Source organism: Pseudophryne corroboree, chromosome 9 (assembly GCF_028390025.1).
Source record: "Pseudophryne corroboree isolate aPseCor3 chromosome 9, aPseCor3.hap2, whole genome shotgun sequence".
Classification (NCBI taxonomy): domain Eukaryota; kingdom Metazoa; phylum Chordata; class Amphibia; order Anura; family Myobatrachidae; genus Pseudophryne; species Pseudophryne corroboree.
The window spans coordinates 327,391,135-327,410,414 of record NC_086452.1 but is presented as its reverse complement, the minus strand read 5'-3'; the positions used below and the strand labels follow the sequence as shown (position 1 = coordinate 327,410,414).

General features: G+C 47.5%; 1 protein-coding gene across 1 annotated transcript in view; it reads right to left on the bottom strand.

Annotated features, from left to right (window-relative positions):
* LOC134958811 (TRIO and F-actin-binding protein-like) overlaps positions 1–12,830 on the bottom strand; it is a 132,467-nt gene extending 119,637 nt beyond the window's left edge. The window contains exon 1 of the mRNA XM_063941532.1: positions 12,753–12,830. The gene's annotated coding sequence lies outside the window, so the exon portion shown is untranslated. The remainder of the gene's footprint in view (positions 1–12,752) is intronic.
* Positions 12,831–19,280: the final 6,450 nt, after the last annotated feature.

Here is a 19,280-nt window from a genome sequence, read left to right as displayed (position 1 = left end):
ACAATCACCGTGTGCTTAGAAAATCTGGGGACTGCATCCTATTGAGCGAAGCCAGCTCTTTTAAGGGCACATAGGAGGAATCTGGAGAAGGTCCTAAGTCCATATAGTGACTATTTCTGGAGTCAGATATGCAATGTATTGTGTCACTATGAATTTTGTTAATTTTTTTAATAATACATGTGACAGGACGGTACCGTACGGAAGCACTCGCCGCTTGCCGCGTCCCGTTGACTGCGCACAGAATGGAAGGTCAAGCCGCACGAGGCCTGACCACATAGGGGATTCCCGCTTACCGTCAGTAACCGCCTGTTACTGACTCCACCCACTGCGCTGTGGGCGGGTTCTTGCTGCCACCACCAAACTCCTAACCTGCCGTGGCGTTTGGAACCACGGTTCTGCTCTGTATGTGCCGACGCACTGCCTTACCACAGCTGTGTGGTGTTGACGAATCCCCTCTAGCCACTTGCTAGGCCTCTACCGGTAGCTGACGGAAGGCGGAGCTTGGAGAAGTCAGGTGCTTCCCTGGACAGCCGGAGAACGGGGCTAGGTTTGGCCTAACCCTGTAGGTCACAAGATGAAGCAGTCTTCTTCAGGCAAAGGTGTTTATTGCTCAAATAACCTTTAAAAAGGCTCCTCCCTATTGCTAGGGGCAACAGCATACAATCAAGATGTTTTCAGCAGAAGAAGATGTTACAATACAACTCCTATGGGCCAACTGCCCTTCTTTTATCCCTCTCCAAGACCCCTTAACACAGGGGGTAAGCCCGCCCTGTGGTGCACAACCAATCAATGTTTACCCATGAGCTGTGCATGCTCTGGTCTCATGCACACCTAACATTGTTCCCTATGGACAGTGGGGAGTGGTCGGTCTCCTTGGACTCTCCCATCTGGGAGAGTCAGGATACTCCCCGGTGCCGTTCAGTCTGGCTGGGGGGAAGTTTTTCCCTCCTAAACTGACTTCCAGAAACCTGCCCGGGACCCCTCTCACTGCCTGCAGCCTGGATTTGGGCTCCAGAGCTCGGCAGCCTGGCTCCCCGGTCCAGGTTTCTTGGCACTACGGCTGATCTCCATGGAGCTCCAAGAAACCACTCAGCTTGTTTCATAGCTAAGCTGCTTCTCTCTCTCCCTGTGCCTCTTGGAATTGTGAGGCTGGATGGGAAAACATTCCGTTTTTGGGGAAAAGGTCTGGGAGAATCCATCAGCCTGCACAGCTATGGATTCCCCCCTCCTGGGACACACAATCAAGTAAGTGCAATTATCCTTAAATACATTACATTTTAAATCACACTGTACATTTCCCTTTAAATATACACTGAGCCTGTGCCTTGCACAGACTCTACATACTCAGGCACTGCAGTGCCTTACAACACACTGTATGTCATTATTTTACACAATGTTTCGGTCTGTAACTACTGTGTACTAGCCCTAGCCCTGCAGCCTGGCTGCTAGGGCTCTCTCTCAGTGCTGGAGGTATGGGGCTGGCTTCCCCCATCCTCCAGCCTGCCTTCCTGCCTCTGGGGTTCCAGGGAGCTGGCTCTCCCTGTCCCCCCAGTGTGGCACTAACCAGTGGCCTCGCCGCACGCAGCGGCGCACCCCCCTGTACCGAAGTCCGGCGGCCCGGGACACTTGTCCCGGCCGCCGTGACCCTGGCTTGTTTCAGCGCTGAGGCGCCGGGAGCGTAGCTCCCGGACCCCAGCGCTTCACCATCATGCTCGGCAGCCTAATGTCCCCCACACCGCTAGGGAGCCGGCTAGCCCGGTCCCCCATGAGCGGCGCTGATTATTTAGCCTCGCCGCAGCGTCCGGCGGGGAGCCGGGCTGCGGCGCACCCCCCTCGCCAGCTAGCAGCCCGGGACGTCCGTCCCGGCTGCTGCGGCTGGCCACCCGTGCTGGGCTGAGGCGCCGGGAGCAGAGCTCCCGGCCCCCAGCGGCGGCTCTCACAGAGAACACTGCAGCGGGAGCCGAGCTCCCAGCCGCAGCGCTCACCCTTCTCCCCGGCGCGCACACTCCAGTGCGCCCGGGGCTACACTGACCGCTGCCGGGAGCGGAGCTCCCGGACTCCGGCGGTCAGCGGCTGTCTCCTCTCCCCCGGCGCGCACACACTGCTGAGCGCGCCGGGGGCTGTCCTCCCTGCCGTGGTCTCCGGAGGGGTCCGGGACCACGGCACAGTTTAGAATACCTTTTTTTTTTACATTAATAAAACACGGCGCCTAGCGCCCACAATACATTTTTAAATCTGGCGCCAAGCGCCCATTGTCTTTGCAAATGGCGCCGGGCACTAGGGGTTTAACCCCTTCAGTGCCAAAGCGGCCATTTGCCTCGTGGCTGGGGCTCTCCGGCCACACTCCTCCCCCCCCATTCAAGCGGGTCAACCAGGGACCCATGTCCCAACGATTTGGGTCCTGGTCCCGCAGTCCGTTGGGGTGAAGGGGACGCTACCTGGGGGGTGTAGGCTCTGGCCTAGACAGTTCATCCATAGTGTAGTGGGCCTCTCTTCGTGGGTGCACAATGTTCAAATAGTCCACCTGAAGTCCAAGTTCAAGGCTCCACCACAAAAGTCTGTCCAATTCCCCCAAGGTAGGTTGCAGCCACCTAACAGGTAGGTGGTAAGTCACCACGGTGGGGGGCCGGTTACAAACAAGTGCCACCCACGGTGTCCCAACTGTGGCATACCCCACCTCCCACAATAGCAGTATACTGCTCAACCAGGCCACAGGGTGCTCCTGCCCATATGGCTCTTTCTGGCTCGGTACTGCTCCCAGTCCGTGCAGTGGCGCAATAGTTCGTAACACACAGTCCTGGTCAAGAATGTGCGCCATCAGCACTGGAGCGGGTACCCGAGCCTCCTTCAATGACTGGAATGCCAACTCGCAAGCGGGTGCAAAGTCCACTGACTTGGGAATGCCCTTCCTAGCCATCTCTGTCAAGGGGTTCACTACAGGACTAAAGTCAATGACAACATGTCCGTAGGGCCTTACAGGTTCTAAGGTCAGTACCGGTCTGGGTGATGTGGGTCGGGGACAGCCTCTGGTTGCCTCCACCTCCTCTGGGTTGGGCCTACCCCTGTCTCCTCCCACATGGTGCCCCAGGCACTGCACCTCCGTCATACCTATCTGGCAACTGTCTGCCCTAACTGTCAGACCTGCCCTCCCATCCTCCTCTGTCGACCTATGACTCGGGAAACCTACCCTGTCACCTAGGCCTACTCCTTCCTCCTCGTCCGCTACCTGTGCCACAGTGATGGCGGCCAGACCACCAGCCTCTGGATCCTGTGTGGCATCCACTACAGGGAGGCTGCGTGTCTTCCCCGATCTACTGCGCACAGGCAGGGGACCTGCTATGTCCACAGCAACTTGCTGCAAGGGTTCTCCTATGGGCAGAGGCCCAGAGACAACACAACCGCTGAAGTGCCCCGGCTGCCAACGCATGGCACCAGCCTTACCTGTGGTCTGGGCGTCATCCGACATTCCAGACCAGGGTAAGCTCTGTGTCAGGCACTTCAGGGTACGGTCTGTCTCCGGGTTACTGTCCAAAGGGGTTTCGCTGGCAACCGACACCGGTTGCGCAGGAACTTTCCCGGAGGGGACCAGTTGGACACATTCCCTATCTGGTCTATCCCCTCCCACTTTCCTATCTACCCTGTACCTTAACCCTTCCCGCCCGGTCAAACTTCCTGCCCCAACCCTGTCAAGGCCGCTGCCAGAGTGGCGCCTCATGCCTTTCGGGGATGGGTCAGAGAGTTGAGCCTCCCTAAACTCCTGCCTGTGGCCCTCAATCTCTCCTAAATTGGGACACTCTACAGGGGGATCTAGGTGGGGACTACTAGGGTCAGTCTGGTAGGGGTCAGTCATGGAAAAGTCAGTGTGGTTTCTCATACTCACCGCCGGAGTTGGCAAACCACTTGGGTCAGGAGCATCATTGGGCACCCCCACAGGATCACACGAGCTGGAACCGACATCCTCTGCGTTGCTAGGGGACGTAGGCATACCAGAGGCAAAAGGCATGCGGGGTCGATGTACTGATCTAGCCGCTGTGATCTTTTCCTCTGGGCTGGTTGATGCTGTGGTTGGCTGTGCTGGCAGTTGTCTAGCAGCTGTAGTCTTTTCCTCTGGGCTGGGCGGTGCTGGAGTAGCTGATGTCAACGGTGGGTTTGGAACTTGACTCCGGGGAATGGCGCCAACAAACATAGTGACGATCCCACCACCCAGATCATTTCCTAGGACCACAACAGTTGGGAGACCATCCATGACGGCAACTTCTCGCAACTCTGGTCCAGCTCCCCAGTCCAGGTAGACTCTTGCCATGGGAACCGCTTTTTCTGTTCCTTCTGCCAGGGTGACCGTGGCAGTGCGACCCTGCAATACTGCAGCAGGATCTATAAGGTGGGGGCTCACCACAGTGATTGAGGCCCCAGAGTCTCTTAGGCCTTCTCCCTGCAGGGGTCCCACGTGGACTGGCTGCAGGTGCCTCCACATGTTGTGTAGGGGCTGTTTGGCCATGCAGGTGACTCTCTCCGCAGAGTGCACCTGTCTCTCGCCACACTCCATCGGACTGACTGGAGGGGGAACAGTCTCTGTAGGCTCATCTCCTCTCGTCAAACAAGCGATCCGGGCTCCAGCACTCGGATTTGGGGCACGAGTCTGGGGTGCTTGGGATGCAGGACAGTTCATCCTCAGATGTCCGATTTTCCCACAGCCGTAGCACTTCTTCTCCAGTCGTGGCACCGATGATCTCTGATCAGTTGCAGGGACGCTGCGGTGCGGTTGCTGGCCAAGAGCACCCGGGTTGGAAGATGCTTGTCTTTGGGGTTGATGAGCTGAAGAGGGTGGTCCCCTTGGTGGTACAGTCTGTTGGAGCTGGCTGCTGGCGGGGCGCTTCTGCCCCCGTGGCCGAATTGCCACATATTTGTCGGCTAATTGGGCAGCCATTTTTAAGCTGGGTGGCTCCCGATCTAGCACCCACTCCTTCACTTCTTGGGCGCACCTGCGGTAGAACTGCTCCCTGCAGATCAGGTCGATCAGTGCGTCCCATGTAGTGGCTTCCGAATCCTTCACCCACTTCACCACGTACTGCCGCAGCTGGGTGGCGAACTGCTCATGGGTGCTGCTAGGATTCTTAGGCAAGTCTCTGAACTTCTTCCTGTAAGACTCTGGAGTGATGAAGAATCGCTGGAGGAGGGCCTTCGCGACTTCGTCGTAGTTCCCACAGTCCTCCGTCGCCACTCCTCGATAGGCCTCCAAGGCCTCTCCATGCAGAGTGGGCACAAGGTGTCTCACCCACTCTGACTCGGGTAGATCGTGTAGTTTACAAGTCCTTTCAAAGACTTGCAAATGTCCATCAATGTCCCCATCACTGTCTGCAAACTTGGCAAACTGAATTCGTCCTGATCTGTGTACAACAGCTGACAACAGCTCCCGGGGTACCACGGCCTGTGGTGCCCGCTCATCACGCCACATCTGGATGATGATCAAGCGCTCTTGCTCTGTTGCCCTTTCCCCCAATTCCGCTAGCCGATCTGCTAGGGTATCCGGGCCGCCCCCCCTGGGACGTTGGGATCCTGGCCCTGCTAGGGATTGCTGGGAAACATTGCTGCTGTGAGAGAGGGCGGGGCTTGTGGTTCTCACCGGTTCCTCACGAAGGTCCACTGTTGGGCCGTCCTCTGCGATGCTGACGCCGTCAGTGCTTTCCGCCTCCGCCCGATGAGACTCCTCCACGCTCCTGAGCGCCGCCTTTATGACGCTTCTGGACGCGTTGGAAGGGATATCCACACCCTTCCCCTGGCATACGATCTCCTGATCCTCCTTGGACATTCCGCTGAATTCCGCCATCTTGTGCGTTCTCCTGCGCTGCAGTTACTCCTCTCCTGAGTAACTCGGCTTCTCCAATCGGGTGATGAAAAGCCACCTGGGATTATCCCACCACTATGCCACCAATTTCTGTGACAGGACGGTACCGTACGGAAGCACTCGCCGCTTGCCGCGTCCCGTTGACTGCGCACAGAATGGAAGGTCAAGCCGCACGAGGCCTGACCACATAGGGGATTCCCGCTTACCGTCAGTAACCGCCTGTTACTGACTCCACCCACTGCGCTGTGGGCGGGTTCTTGCTGCCATCACCAAACTCCTAACCTGCCGTGGCGTTTGGAACCACGGTTCTGCTCTGTATGTGCCGACGCACTGCCTTACCACAGCTGTGTGGTGTTGACGAATCCCCTCTAGCCACTTGCTAGGCCTCTACCGGTAGCTGGCGGAAGGCGGAGCTTGGAGACGTCAGGTGCTTCCCTGGACAGCCGGAGAACGGGGCTAGGTTTGGCCTAACCCTGTAGGTCACAAGATGAAGCAGTCTTCTTCAGGCAAAGGTGTTTATTGCTCAAATAACCTTTAAAAAGGCTCCTCCCTATTGCTAGGGGCAACAGCATACAATCAAGATGTTTTCAGCAGAAGAAGATGTTACAATACAACTCCTATGGGCCAACTGCCCTTCTTTTATCCCTCTCCAAGACCCCTTACCACAGGGGGTAAGCCCGCCCTGTGGTGCACAACCAATCAATGTTTACCCATGAGCTGTGCATTCTCTGGTCTCATGCACACCTAACATTGTTCCCTATGGACAGTGGGGAGTGGTCGGTCTCCTTGGACTCTCCCATCTGGGAGAGTCAGGATACTCCCCGGTGCCGTTCAGTCTGGCTGGGGGGAAGTTTTTCCCTCCTAAACTGACTTCCAGAAACCTGCCCGGGACCCCTCTCACTGCCTGCAGCCTGGATTTGGGCTCCAGAGCTGGGCAGCCTGGCTCCCCGGTCCAGGTTTCTTGGCACTACGGCTGATCTCCATGGAGCTCCAAGAAACCACTCAGCTTGTTTCATAGCTAAGCTGCTTCTCTCTCTCCATGTGCCTCTTGGAATTGTGAGGCTGGATGGGAAAACATTCCGTTTTTAGGGAAAAGGTCTGGGAGAATCCATCAGCCTGCACAGCTATGGATTCCCCCCTCCTGGGACACACAATCAAGTAAGTGCAATTTATCCTTAAATACATTACATTTTAAATCACACTGTACATTTCCCTTTAAATATACACTGAGCCTGTGCCTTGCACAGACTCTACATACTCAGGCACTGCAGTGCCTTACAACACACTGTATGTCATTATTTTACACAATGTTTCGGTCTGTAACTACTGTGTACTAGCCCTAGCCCTGCAGCCTGGCTGCTAGGGCTCTCTCTCAGTGCTGGAGAGAGAGGGGGCTGGCTTCCCCCATCCTCCAGCCTGCCTTCCTGCCTCTGGGGTTCCAGGGAGCTGGCTCTCCCTGTCCCCCCAGTGTGGCACTAACCAGTGGCCTCGCCGCACGCAGCGGCGCACCCCCCTGTACCGAAGTCCGGCGGCCCGGGACACACAGAGCTCCCGGCCCCCAGCGGCGGCTCTCACAGAGAACACTGCAGCGGGAGCCGAGCTCCCAGCCGCAGCGCTCACCCTTCTCCCCGGCGCGCACACTCCAGTGCGCCCGGGGCTACACTGACCGCTGCCGGGAGCGGAGCTCCCGGACTCCGGCGGTCAGCGGCTGCCTCCTCTCCCCCGGCGCGCACACACTGCTGAGCGCGCCGGGGGCTGTCCTCCCTGCCGTGGTCTCCGGAGGGGTCCGGGACCACGGCACAGTTTAGAATACCTTTTTTTTTTACATTAATAAAACACGGCGCCTAGCGCCCACAATACATTTTTAAATCTGGCGCCAAGCGCCCATTGTCTTTGCAAATGGCGCCGGGCACTAGGGGTTTAACCCCTTCAGTGCCAAAGCGGCCATTTGCCTCGTGGCTGGGGCTCTCCGGCCACAATACATTATTATTAATTTATTAACTCTTCTAAGCATCTAGCATTATCATATTTTTTTCATATGTGGTTATTCTATTTCTTTGCATCTAGTGTGTATATAGGGCCTTCACAACCCCCTTTTTCCAGCTGCTTTAAACAGACAGCGCACAAGTCTATCCCAAACATGTTTACATTGCGCTACTTTCCTAGCTTCAACCACCTCTGATGGGAGGCCATTCCACTTATCAACTACCATTTCAGTGAAGAAATTTTCATTTTCCCTCAAATTTCCCCTGAACCTAATTCCCTCCAGTTTCAGTGCATGTCTGTGTGTTCTAGTACTTCTCTTCCTTTAAAGAATGTTTCCGTCCTGTAGCTTGTTAAAACCCTAGCTACAGTATATTTAAAAGTCTCTATCATGTCCCACCTTTCACTTCTCTGTTCCAAAACTATACATATTAAGATCCTTTAGTCTTTCTTAGTAAGTTTTGTGGTGTAGACTTTGCACCATTCTAGTTGCTCTTCTTTCTACAGTCCCTGATGTATTTATATCCTGGAGATATGACCTCCAGAACTGAACACAGTATTCCAGATGAGGCCGTACCAATTTACCTATACAGTGACATGATTATTTATTTTTCCCTGCTGCTGATTCCTCTCACTATGCAACCAAGCATCTGACTTGCCTTACCCATTGCTTTATTACATTGCTTACCTGCCTTTAAATTAGAGATGAGCGGGTTCGGTTTTACTCGGTTTTACTCGGTTCTCAAAACGGCATCTTATTGGCTCACGGATATCTCGTGTTTTGGATAGCCAATAAGATGCCGTTTTGAGAACCGAGTAAAACCGAACCCGCTCATCTCTACTTTAAATCACCTGAAATGTTGACTCCTACATCCCTTTGCTCCTCAGTAGTTTCCATTATAGTGCCCTTGATACTAAATATAGCCTTTGTTTTTTTGAGACCTAAGTGCATGATTTTGTATTTTTGGCATTAAAGTGTAGCTGCCACATTCTTGCCCAATCCTCTAGTCTACCTAGATCATCAATCATTTGTTTCACCCCTCCCGGTGTGTCTACCCTATTGCATAGATTTGTGTCATCTGCATTACCCTTGATACGGGTTCACTACGGCTGGCCGGCGGTCGGGCTCCCGGCGCCCAGCATACCGGCGCCGGGAGCCCGACCGCCGGCTGACCGACAGTGTGGCGAGCGCAAATGAGCCCCTTGTGGGCTCGCTGCGCTCGCCACGCTACGGGCACGGTGGCGCGCTACGCGCGCCACACTATTTTATTATCCCTCTATGGGGGTCGTGGACCCCCACGAGGGAAAATAAGTGTCGGTATGCCGGCGGTCGGGCTCCCGGCGCCGGTATACTGAGCGCCGGGAGCCCGACCGCCGGCATACAGAATGCCACCCCCCTTGATACCATGTGCACTGTCCCTAACAAAGATATTAAAAAGCACTGGTCCAAGTACAGATCCCTGGAGTATGCCACTTATAACCTTACCCTCTGTTTCACCAAGTACTTATCCATTTAACAAACTTAGGGCTAAGGGGGACATTTATGAAGCAGTGATAAGAGCGGAGAAGTGAGCCAGTGGAGAAGTGCCCATGGCAACCAATCAGCACTGAAGTAACATCTATAATTTGCATACTATAAAATTATACAGAGCTGCCGATTGGTTGATGGGGCAACTTCTCCACTGGCTCACTTCTCCGCTCTTATCACTGCTTAGTAAATGTTCCCCTAAATTTATTAAGCACTGTGGCGCAGATGTATTAAGCCTGGAGAAGTTATAAAGCAGTGATAAATGGAAGGTGATAAGGCCCCAGCCAGTCAGCTCCTAACTTTCATTATTCAAATCCTTAATGATTGGCTGGTGCGTTATCACCTTCCACTTATCACTGCTTTATCACTTCTCCAGGCTTACTACAGCTGCCCCAGTGTTCATTCAAGTTGGCAAACACGGCCGTAAAACCTATCACAGTGATTTACTAAACACAAAATACGGCACTATTTGCTCAAATAGAACTGAAAAACATGGTAGAACAAACATGCATGAATAAATACACCATCTGCCAAGACTTTCCATAGGCACCACTACAACACGAAAATTTACAAAGAATTGTTTCTGCAAACACAGCCGTGAATCAGCTCAAAATGCACTTTTCAAGTAGACGTCCCCTTGAGCAGGGTGTTTAGAAAAGTTTTATTTTTTATTATTTGAACTCTTTATTCAACTTTACACATAGAAGTACTGCATGGATCTCACTGATCCGTGCAGACTTCATGTTCGGCAGTGTTTGGCTGTTAGCAAACCCGGCAGCCAAACACGAATGCATATGCCATCGGAAAACACGAATTCAGCAAACACGGGACCTTAGAAAATTACCGGGAAGGTATTGGACATTTTAGTCATCTTTTAGAAAAAACTGTTTTTACTGTACTATTATGTTGACACTCCAACGTGCTGCGGAGATTATATACGATTTCTGTAGTATCTGTAATTACTTATCCTTGGACTCAGACCCCACAAACACAGTCAACTGAAAGGTGTCAACGGTTAAAGTTTATTGTGATAAATGGATGACATGTACAACTTCCTTAATGATAACTGTATTCTGTCAGTTGATTTATGCATTGCTTCAATAAATATATTTAAAAAAAAAAAAAAAAATTACCGGGATTTTTTTTCAAAAATACACCCGAGTATGTTCAAAACCAGCAGAGTTTAAACTCAGCCAAAACATGAGTATTAGTAAATTTAACCCTTAGAATCCAGAATTTACCCCTTAGAATCCAAACTCACGCTTTTGAGTTTATTTAGCAGTCTGCAATGTGGGACCGTGCCAAAAGCCTTACTAAAGTCTAGATATGCTACATCGATGGCCTCTCCTTCATCTATTGTTTTAGTCACTCAGTCAAAAAAAAGTCAATAAGATTTGTTTGGCATGATCTCTCCACAAATCCATGCTGTTTGGAATTTTGTAAATTGCTGGCTTTGAGACATACCACAATTCTCACTTCTAATATTGTTTCCATCAATTTACCTACTACTGCAGGCTCACTGGTCAATAGTTGCTTGCCTCTTCCTTGCTTCCTCTTTTGTGCAGTGGAACTACCTCCACTATTATCCAGTCCTCTAGAATCACTCCTGTAGCTAGTGACTGTTTGAATAATTGTGTTAATGGCGTTACCAGGACCCTTTTAAGCTCTTTTAGTGTTCTTGGATGTACCACATCTGGCCCCATTGATTTCTCCACTTTCAGTTTTGAAAGTTCTGTTAGGACCCTCTCTTCTGTAAATGTACTTGTGTCTAACAATTTGTTTGAATAGTCTTACAACTTAACTGTGGCACCTTTCTCTCTGCAGTGAATACAGAGCAAACATATTTAGAAGATCTGCTATTGCCTTGTCTCCTTTGACCAGACTCTCACTCTCTGTTTTAAGTCTTGTTATCCCTCCGTCTGCTTTTCACCTTTCACTTATATGCCTGAAAAAGTTTTGCCCTCTTTACCTACTGACTGGGCCATTTTAACTACCTTCTTAGCCTATTTCCACCAGACAATATACTCCTCTTTGTCTTCGTTATTCTGTTAACATTACGAGTCCTAATTATTATTTCCTAAAGGATATCTTTTTGGGATGAAGTTTGAATCCTGGCAGTCGGAATCACGACAGTCAAAATACCGACGCTGGAATCCCGACTGCCAGAATGCCGGCAGTGCTGCCACAGCTATTCCCACTCTTGGGTGTCCATGACACCCAAGGAGTGGGAATAGAACCTGTAGTGAAAGAAGCGAGCAACCAAGCCCGCAAGGGGCTTCGTTCCGCTCGCCCCTCTGCCGACATTCTGATGGACGGGATTCCGGCATCGATATTTTGACCACCGAGATTCTGTACCCAGACCAACTTTTCTGCTTTCAAACTAGTGATACCTCTTTTGTAACCACACTGGCTTCCTTTTCCTTTTGCTTTTCCGAACCCGTTTGAAACAAAGGTCTGTTGCTTTTAGTATTGCAGTTTTTAAAATTTCACACCTCTCCTGCACTCTTTCCAAGATCCTGCAATCTGCCAATAAATTGCTAATACATCTCTCCATCTGTGCAAAATCTGCTTTTCTTCTGCTTGATGGTCACTGGAGCCTAGTTTTTCTCCCACAAATATGTCTTATATTATGTCTAATATTGCATCTATGAGTGTGGGCTCCTCACCAATTGCTCCACTATACTTCCCGGGTGTATAGGTCCACAAGTCTGATATATGCACAAATCTAGATGCAACTGCATTTTGTAGGGTGTGGCAGAGTGATAAACTGCCCCATGTCAGGATTCAGGTGGTGACCTCACCCCCACCCTCACACCCAGTTAATACGACATATTTACAGCATGATAATTGAATTGCATTTGTTTTGTGATGGAGGAAGGACCTATACCTGTGAACCTCCATGTGGTATGATATATACACCACAGCAAATTGCATATGTGCAACATTACATGAGGCCCCAAAGCTCATTTAATAACTGCAAACATATAAAAAGTACAGTATAAGATGAATATCACATAGAAAGTGCAGAAATCAGGTCATTGTAATTTAAAGTAGAGAGTTAAGTATGCAAATCTCCCAGCAACTGCCTTTAAAATAGGACATCTCTCATATATATACATTATTGTTCTAAGATAAAGCACAGAAGAAATGAAGCCCATGGGTTTTGCTGCCCACTCAGTACAGCAGTTCTTGTAAATAGAGCTTCTTTATCTTTATTGCTCCATTCCCTCTTCAAAAACATTAGTTTCTCTGATGGTTACAGCATTCGTCTCCATCCCTCCCACAGTACTCATTCAGTCATATCTTACAGTCTCTCTACCCATCATTATGGCAATACGGTAGAAATAATGTCACTCTTGCACCCTTCCACCCACCCTCCCCCAGCCCATGTCATACCGCTTAATGATGCTTCTACTAACAGGTGGACCCCCTTGGATTAGCAGCAGACACACAGCGGGTGATAGTAATGCGACCGTTCCGGTGACAGGCAGATAATACAACTCTAAGCAGACTAATGAATAAGTAAAGGGGCAGAAAAGGGACAGATGAACCTGAGAAGGGGGGAGAGGAGTGCCAGCTAAACAGGTGGTGCTAGATTATTAACACTTCTGCTGCTGATGAAATACTAAACTATATTTCCTGGATCAAAGCTGACACAAACTCAGGCAAACCTATAATCTCCACAATATCCAATCACTATATATATCAGAATATAAATGTTTAGATCAGCAATTTATTTTCTTATTTATTTTCTTATTTTTATGGAAAGGCATTTAAAAAATGTACAGATTCCATGATGCCATTAATAACCTAATTAAACTGAAAAAGATGATTATTTCTTTTCTTTTTTTAATGTACAATTGTATTATTTTCTCTGAACCTGTAGGGGACCATAAACATTGGTTAAAGTGTCACCCCTAGGATGCAGGACATTAGGAAATGTCTTCCTCTGTCCTATAACGCTACTGCTCCTCTTGAGTGTTTAGTCCAGTAAAGAGACAAGAACAATAAGAGTATAGTAGAACAGAAACCACCCTGCAGAAATTGGAATAATTATGTGGAGATGACCAAGCAGCTGATCTGCAGACCTAGTCTGATGAGGTGCCACGAAGAATAGCCCAGGAACTATCTGTGCTGGTCAAGTACAGCATTTGCCAAGTGAGAACTAGCAGCATGTATCCCTTAGCAGAAAATGCCCACTGAATTGCTGTCTGAACCCTGTAAAGACATCTTAAGTGGAGTAGGTGGGCACATTACTGTGCAATTTGTTTTAAAATACTTTTCCCCTGTATCTCATCTGGACTATCAGATACCTGTGGCGAGGAATAAGGCCAAAGTTGCCATTTAGACCTATGATCATGCAGTCTTACAGTAGACAATTATGTAGCCCAGAGTGGGTAACGTTATCATGTAGTGTAGGGCCCTCCAGTATCAGAAAAGCCATGACGTTGGCCTGGAGGAGGGCCGGCCCAAGCCTAATTTTTTGGTAAGCGGAAATATATTTTGGCATCCCTTAGTGGGATATATAGGGGCGTTGTTTCAAGGGGAAGTGGCGTGGCCACAGAATAGTACCAATTCACATTACACCTCACAATAGCATCCATTACTCACATTACACCGCACAGTATTGTCCATTACTTGCATTACACAGCACAGTAGCATCCGTTACATTACAGAGCACAGTAGCGTCCGTTACATTACACAGCACAGTAGCGCCCATTACATTACACCGCACAGTAGCGCCTGTTACATTACACCGCACAGTAGCATACTTTAGCATACACGTTACACTACAGTAGAGCTTCTTTTACACATAAAGCTATGATATAGCCCCTAATACAAATTACACTTTGCCCACCCCTAGAATTGCCACTGACTGGATAAACTAGACATATTTATAAATGGCATAACTATTGATAAGAACACTGGGAGTGGAGACAGAGGGGGGAGATGGGAGAGAGAAGGGGAGAGAGAAAAGAGAGAGAGAAGGGGAGAAACGTGAGAGAAAGGGAGAGAGAGAGAAAGGAAAAAGAGTGAAGGGGGTGAGACAGTGAAGGGGGGGGTGAAGAGTGAAGGGGGGTGAGAGAGAGGGGAGATAGAGAGACCTTCTTTGACATGGTCCCAGCTCCCTGCCCTATGTCCCTCCTGCAATTCTTTGGCTTTGTGTCCCACAGCAGGTCAACTCCCTAAGTTCCCTTCCCCGACCCCTCTAACCTTCATCTTGTGTGAGCCAAAGGAGTGGAGGGCCAGGCAGAGTAGGACTATCACCATAGAGTCGCTGGGATCGGTGGACAGGCATGCAGTGGGCGGAAGGCCAGACGGAGGAGAATCATGAAGCCGCTGGGATCTGGCGGGTGGCCGTACACTGTACGGTGAGTGAAGGTGACTCACTCACTGTCAGCAGCGGCGCCCTCCACTGTCCGGCGCTCGACATGGCTGCGTAGCCCATGTATGTGTCGGGCCGGCGCTGCCTGGAGGCTTACAAGATTTTGGCAAATACATGCAATTAACATCTCTGAATTATCTACTACCATGTGCTTTTTCAAATCTTATGGCTAATGCCCCTTAGTGTGCTGGGAAAAATCTGTTTTGTATATCTTTCTAGTTTAGAACGACCCCTCCCTTTCAGCACCTGAGGGGTATTACTAATTTGATTGAGCTGCTACAATGTTATGCTTTAGTTTAGCGAGGCACGGGTAGAGTCTGCATTTAGAGGGCATGCTGGTTCCTGTAGTGCCATTTTGAGGAGCTAGCGGTGACTCCTGGTAAGATGGCTCTCAATTTAGATATATTTTGTATGTGCTATTATCATGTAGCGTAGAGTGGGTACTGGTATTATGTAGTGTAGGGACCTCCAGTATCAGAAAAGCCTTGATGATGGCCTAGAGGATACCATATTTTTTTGCAAATGTATGTAATTAAGTTCTCTGAATCTACTACCATGTGTTTCTTTCAAATCTTTTTGCTAATGCCCCTTGGTATGCTTCAGAAAATCGGCAAGTTTAGAACAACCCCTCCCTTTCAGTGCCAGAGGGGTACTACTAATTTGATTGAGCAGCTACCATTTTATGCTTTCATTTAGACCTAAAAGCCTGCAATATTGCATTATCCAAGACCAGAGGACAGGTGAAGTTGCAGGGTTTCATCAATAAGAGTCAACTCCCTTCTTAGCCCAAGCTACAAGGGCTACATGAACCATGGCTAAAGCAGCAAAAAAGAGCTGGGAATAAGGTTGTCTGGTGGATGGAGGAGGTTCAGCAAGTCCAGTGCCAGGCTACTAGTGACATATGGGGCTGTCGCTACAAGAACCAGCTAAACACTACAATGGACAGCTTTGGCTCTCTCTCCAAATGAATGCCATCTGAGATGATCCCTCCCAAGCAGTAACAGGAAGTGCCACAGGTGGACACTGAAGCTACATGGTACATCAATGTAACACTGTCAATTGAAAGAGAACAGGTGGCGAAAGAGGTATAAAAGAAAACACTTATCCTTTCTGGAAGAAATACGAAACAATATAAATCCAGGAATGTAGACTGCGGAAACTGGTAGATCTATTAAGTTTTAATCTTAATGTTGAATTTGTAATGATGACTAGAGCTTCAATTTGTCTCCTTAGGCACGGTAGTAGGAACCTCCCTTGCTGCACCTAGTGATAAGGAAAGAGGTGACAATAATACCCATAGTAAACCATTTCTCCAACAACATACCTAGCAATAGGTGTAGGGTTGGTATGGTGGGAGCTGTTACTAGGTGGCAATACTATGTCCCAGTACAAATCAAGTTAGCATTTTATAGATTCCTGCAAACTTATGTTCTGTTTGTGTGGGAGTCTTGTCCCTTAACAACTGCTTGGTAGTCTACCACATATCACATAACTAATGAGTACTCTGAGAAATCCGATATTTGGTGAATCCGCTGGTCTTCAATAACATTTAGCAAAGATTTGATCTGAAGAATGGATAATCGCAGAGTGCATAATTGTTTGTAAAGTTATCTTTTCTCTGCCACTTTGGTACTGGGTGCACTGTACAATGAGCGGCCCATGCACTCCATCCAGGAGAAGGACATTGAATCCATCTTCCACGCTCTTTTGATCTGTGATTTAGAGGGGTTGGTAAAAAATTCCACTTCTGGACTTTAAAAGGGATGTATTATCTTCTGAAATGTACTGCTTTTTAATTCTGCCTTGTCTAGAAACATATTTTTGACATATTTTATTATAAAAGGTTTTCAAAAACCATCTGTTAGTAAATGTCTAATTTAGACCATGAAACATAAAATGCACCAAAAAGCCACCCAACATCAACCAAAATTTGATAAACATCAACTTTTGGTAAAAATGCCACAATGAGTCTGTTAATTCGTTCATTTCCCAGAATAAAATTTTGCTGTGCTTCTCTATAGAAATATCGTATGAGTGTCTTCCATCTTGTTGATGTATGAAACCACTATTCTTTTGTCCATTCACAGCTGAATAAGTACTTGATTGTGATTGGGAACTAAAGCTAGGTACACACAATACAATTATTGGACCAATATGCCAATAATCTGGAAATCACCCTGTTTTATTGCATAGTGTATATAAATGGCCATTTTGGCATTTCGCTGATAAACCAGAGAAATCATGGTCACAAGCACATTCCTTTGATATCAAATGGGCTGGCCATGACAGAAAATCTCATCCTCAATCTCCCGATATCCTGCAGTGTGTGGGTATTCTCGATAATCTAACCACATTTCCCATGTTTTTCTGTTATTACGTCATCAAGTGAGCCCACGACTGGTCTGAAACAATGGTCCAATTTTCTAACAGGACAAAAAGATGCGCTCATTTGGGGGTGTGGCTTCGGTGCGAACCTGGTCCTTTATGGGCGGTATATAGATGATAAGTTTTTTATTTGGGATCGGGTTGTTACTTCTATTACTTCTTTTGTTACACATCTTCATTTGAACACATATGGTTTAAAATTTACCCATTCAGTTCATCCTCATTACATTAATTTTTTGGATGTTTTGCGCTCCTGTCCAAGGAGGAGACCACAGAAACTAAGACTTTTTTTAAACCGGTAGACACAAATAATTTTTTCAAATATGACAGTAGTCATTTGCGGGCTTGGCGTGATAATATACCCAAAAGGCAATTCCTTAGAATCAAAAGAAATTGTTCCAGGCAAGAAATTTATCAGGAACAGGTTAGGAAAATATATTTGGCTTTTGAAGAACAAGAATACTTAACACATATTTTGGAAAATGTGTTGGAAGACACCAATAAGAAAGAAAGACACACACTTTTGAATAAGAATAAAAATAATAATAAAATCAGAGAAGGCCCACTAGACAATACGCTGTCCATTGTGACACAATATAACACTCACGCCACAGACATAAGCCAAATAATTTAAAAAAATTCTTCTATTCTTAAAACAGATCCTTTATTACATTTGGAATTGGGTACTAATCTCAAAGTTGTATACAGGAAGTCTGATACATTACAACATAAACTTGCCCCTAGTATGTTTGGTAGAAAGCATATAACAGAGAAAGCTGTAAAGAAAAATATAGGCCCTTCAGACTGGATAATGGAAAAACCAAAGTTTTTTTTAAGTGTGCAAAAAATAAATGTCTTACTTGTAAATACGTTGATATAAAAACACAAAGTTTTCAATCTACAATTACAGGAGAAATGTTCCCTATAGAAGACTTTGTCAATTGTGAATCGGATTTTCCGTCTAAAAATGCTAGAACCTCTAGGGCTTAATGAGAATATTGAATTAAATAATATCTAGCAACTACCTAAAAGAATATTCTCTATTGCATACAAATCCCATTAGTATGTTTGACTTTGATTGCACAGTACTTGTAGGAGACCCAGATGGTTAACTATCAGATGTGCATAATAGCTTACTGTTCAGTGAATGTAGGCATAAATCAACTATTTTTTAGTGTTCCTTTGTCTATGTTTTTAGTGTTACCCAGGTTCTGTTCATTTATGTGCTGTCTGTATCTATATTTAAATGTATTTAAAATATTATATATATATATATATATATATATATATATACACTGATCAAAAAATAAAGAAAACACTTAAACAACACATCCTAGATCTATATGAATGAAATATTCTCTTTTTTTTTTTTTAAACAACTTTTTTATTGAGACATCATGGGTTGTTCAGGGAGGTACATTTTGGGTACAATGACACGTGCAATTAAAGAATATATACATTACGGTTGTACATTAAATTCTCATATTATCACATTAAAACAGAAATTCAAGATGAGGTAACACACAGTATATAGTCATATATCTAGTTCACACGCATGGTTAGAACAATATAAGGAGCCCTGGGTGAAACCACCGTCACCGCCCAACCTCAAGCTAAAGAGATAGGTGGGTCCTGAGTTGCCAATCTGGTCAGGTACAATGTAGTGTTTTTTAAGCTGTTGTGGATCTGCAATCGCGTGGTAAGGGGCAAATTGGAAATATAGGACTCCCATAGAGTGAAAAAACGACCAACTTGAATACCCTTATCCACAATAGCTTCCACCCAGTCCATCTGGAATAGGTGGTGCAATTTAGTCAGAAACAGTGGTATTTGTGGAGGTGTACTATCTATCCACCCTTGAAGTATCGTCTTTTTTCCCGCGGCACTAAGGGCCAACAATAGGTTTTTACATTCCGATGGCATCCGAAGATCAGGGTCAATGATACCCAGTATCGCCCATTCAGGAGTAAATGGCACAAAATTTATCAATTTAGCCTCTGCGTATTTTCTAATGAGATGCCAGAAGTACTGCACAATAGGACATGCCCATAGACAATGATAGGTGTCCGCCTCACTCTGGTGGCATTTTGGGCACGAATGTGTTTCTGATGTTCCCATATGAAAATGTTGCAATGGGGATAAATAGGTGTTAT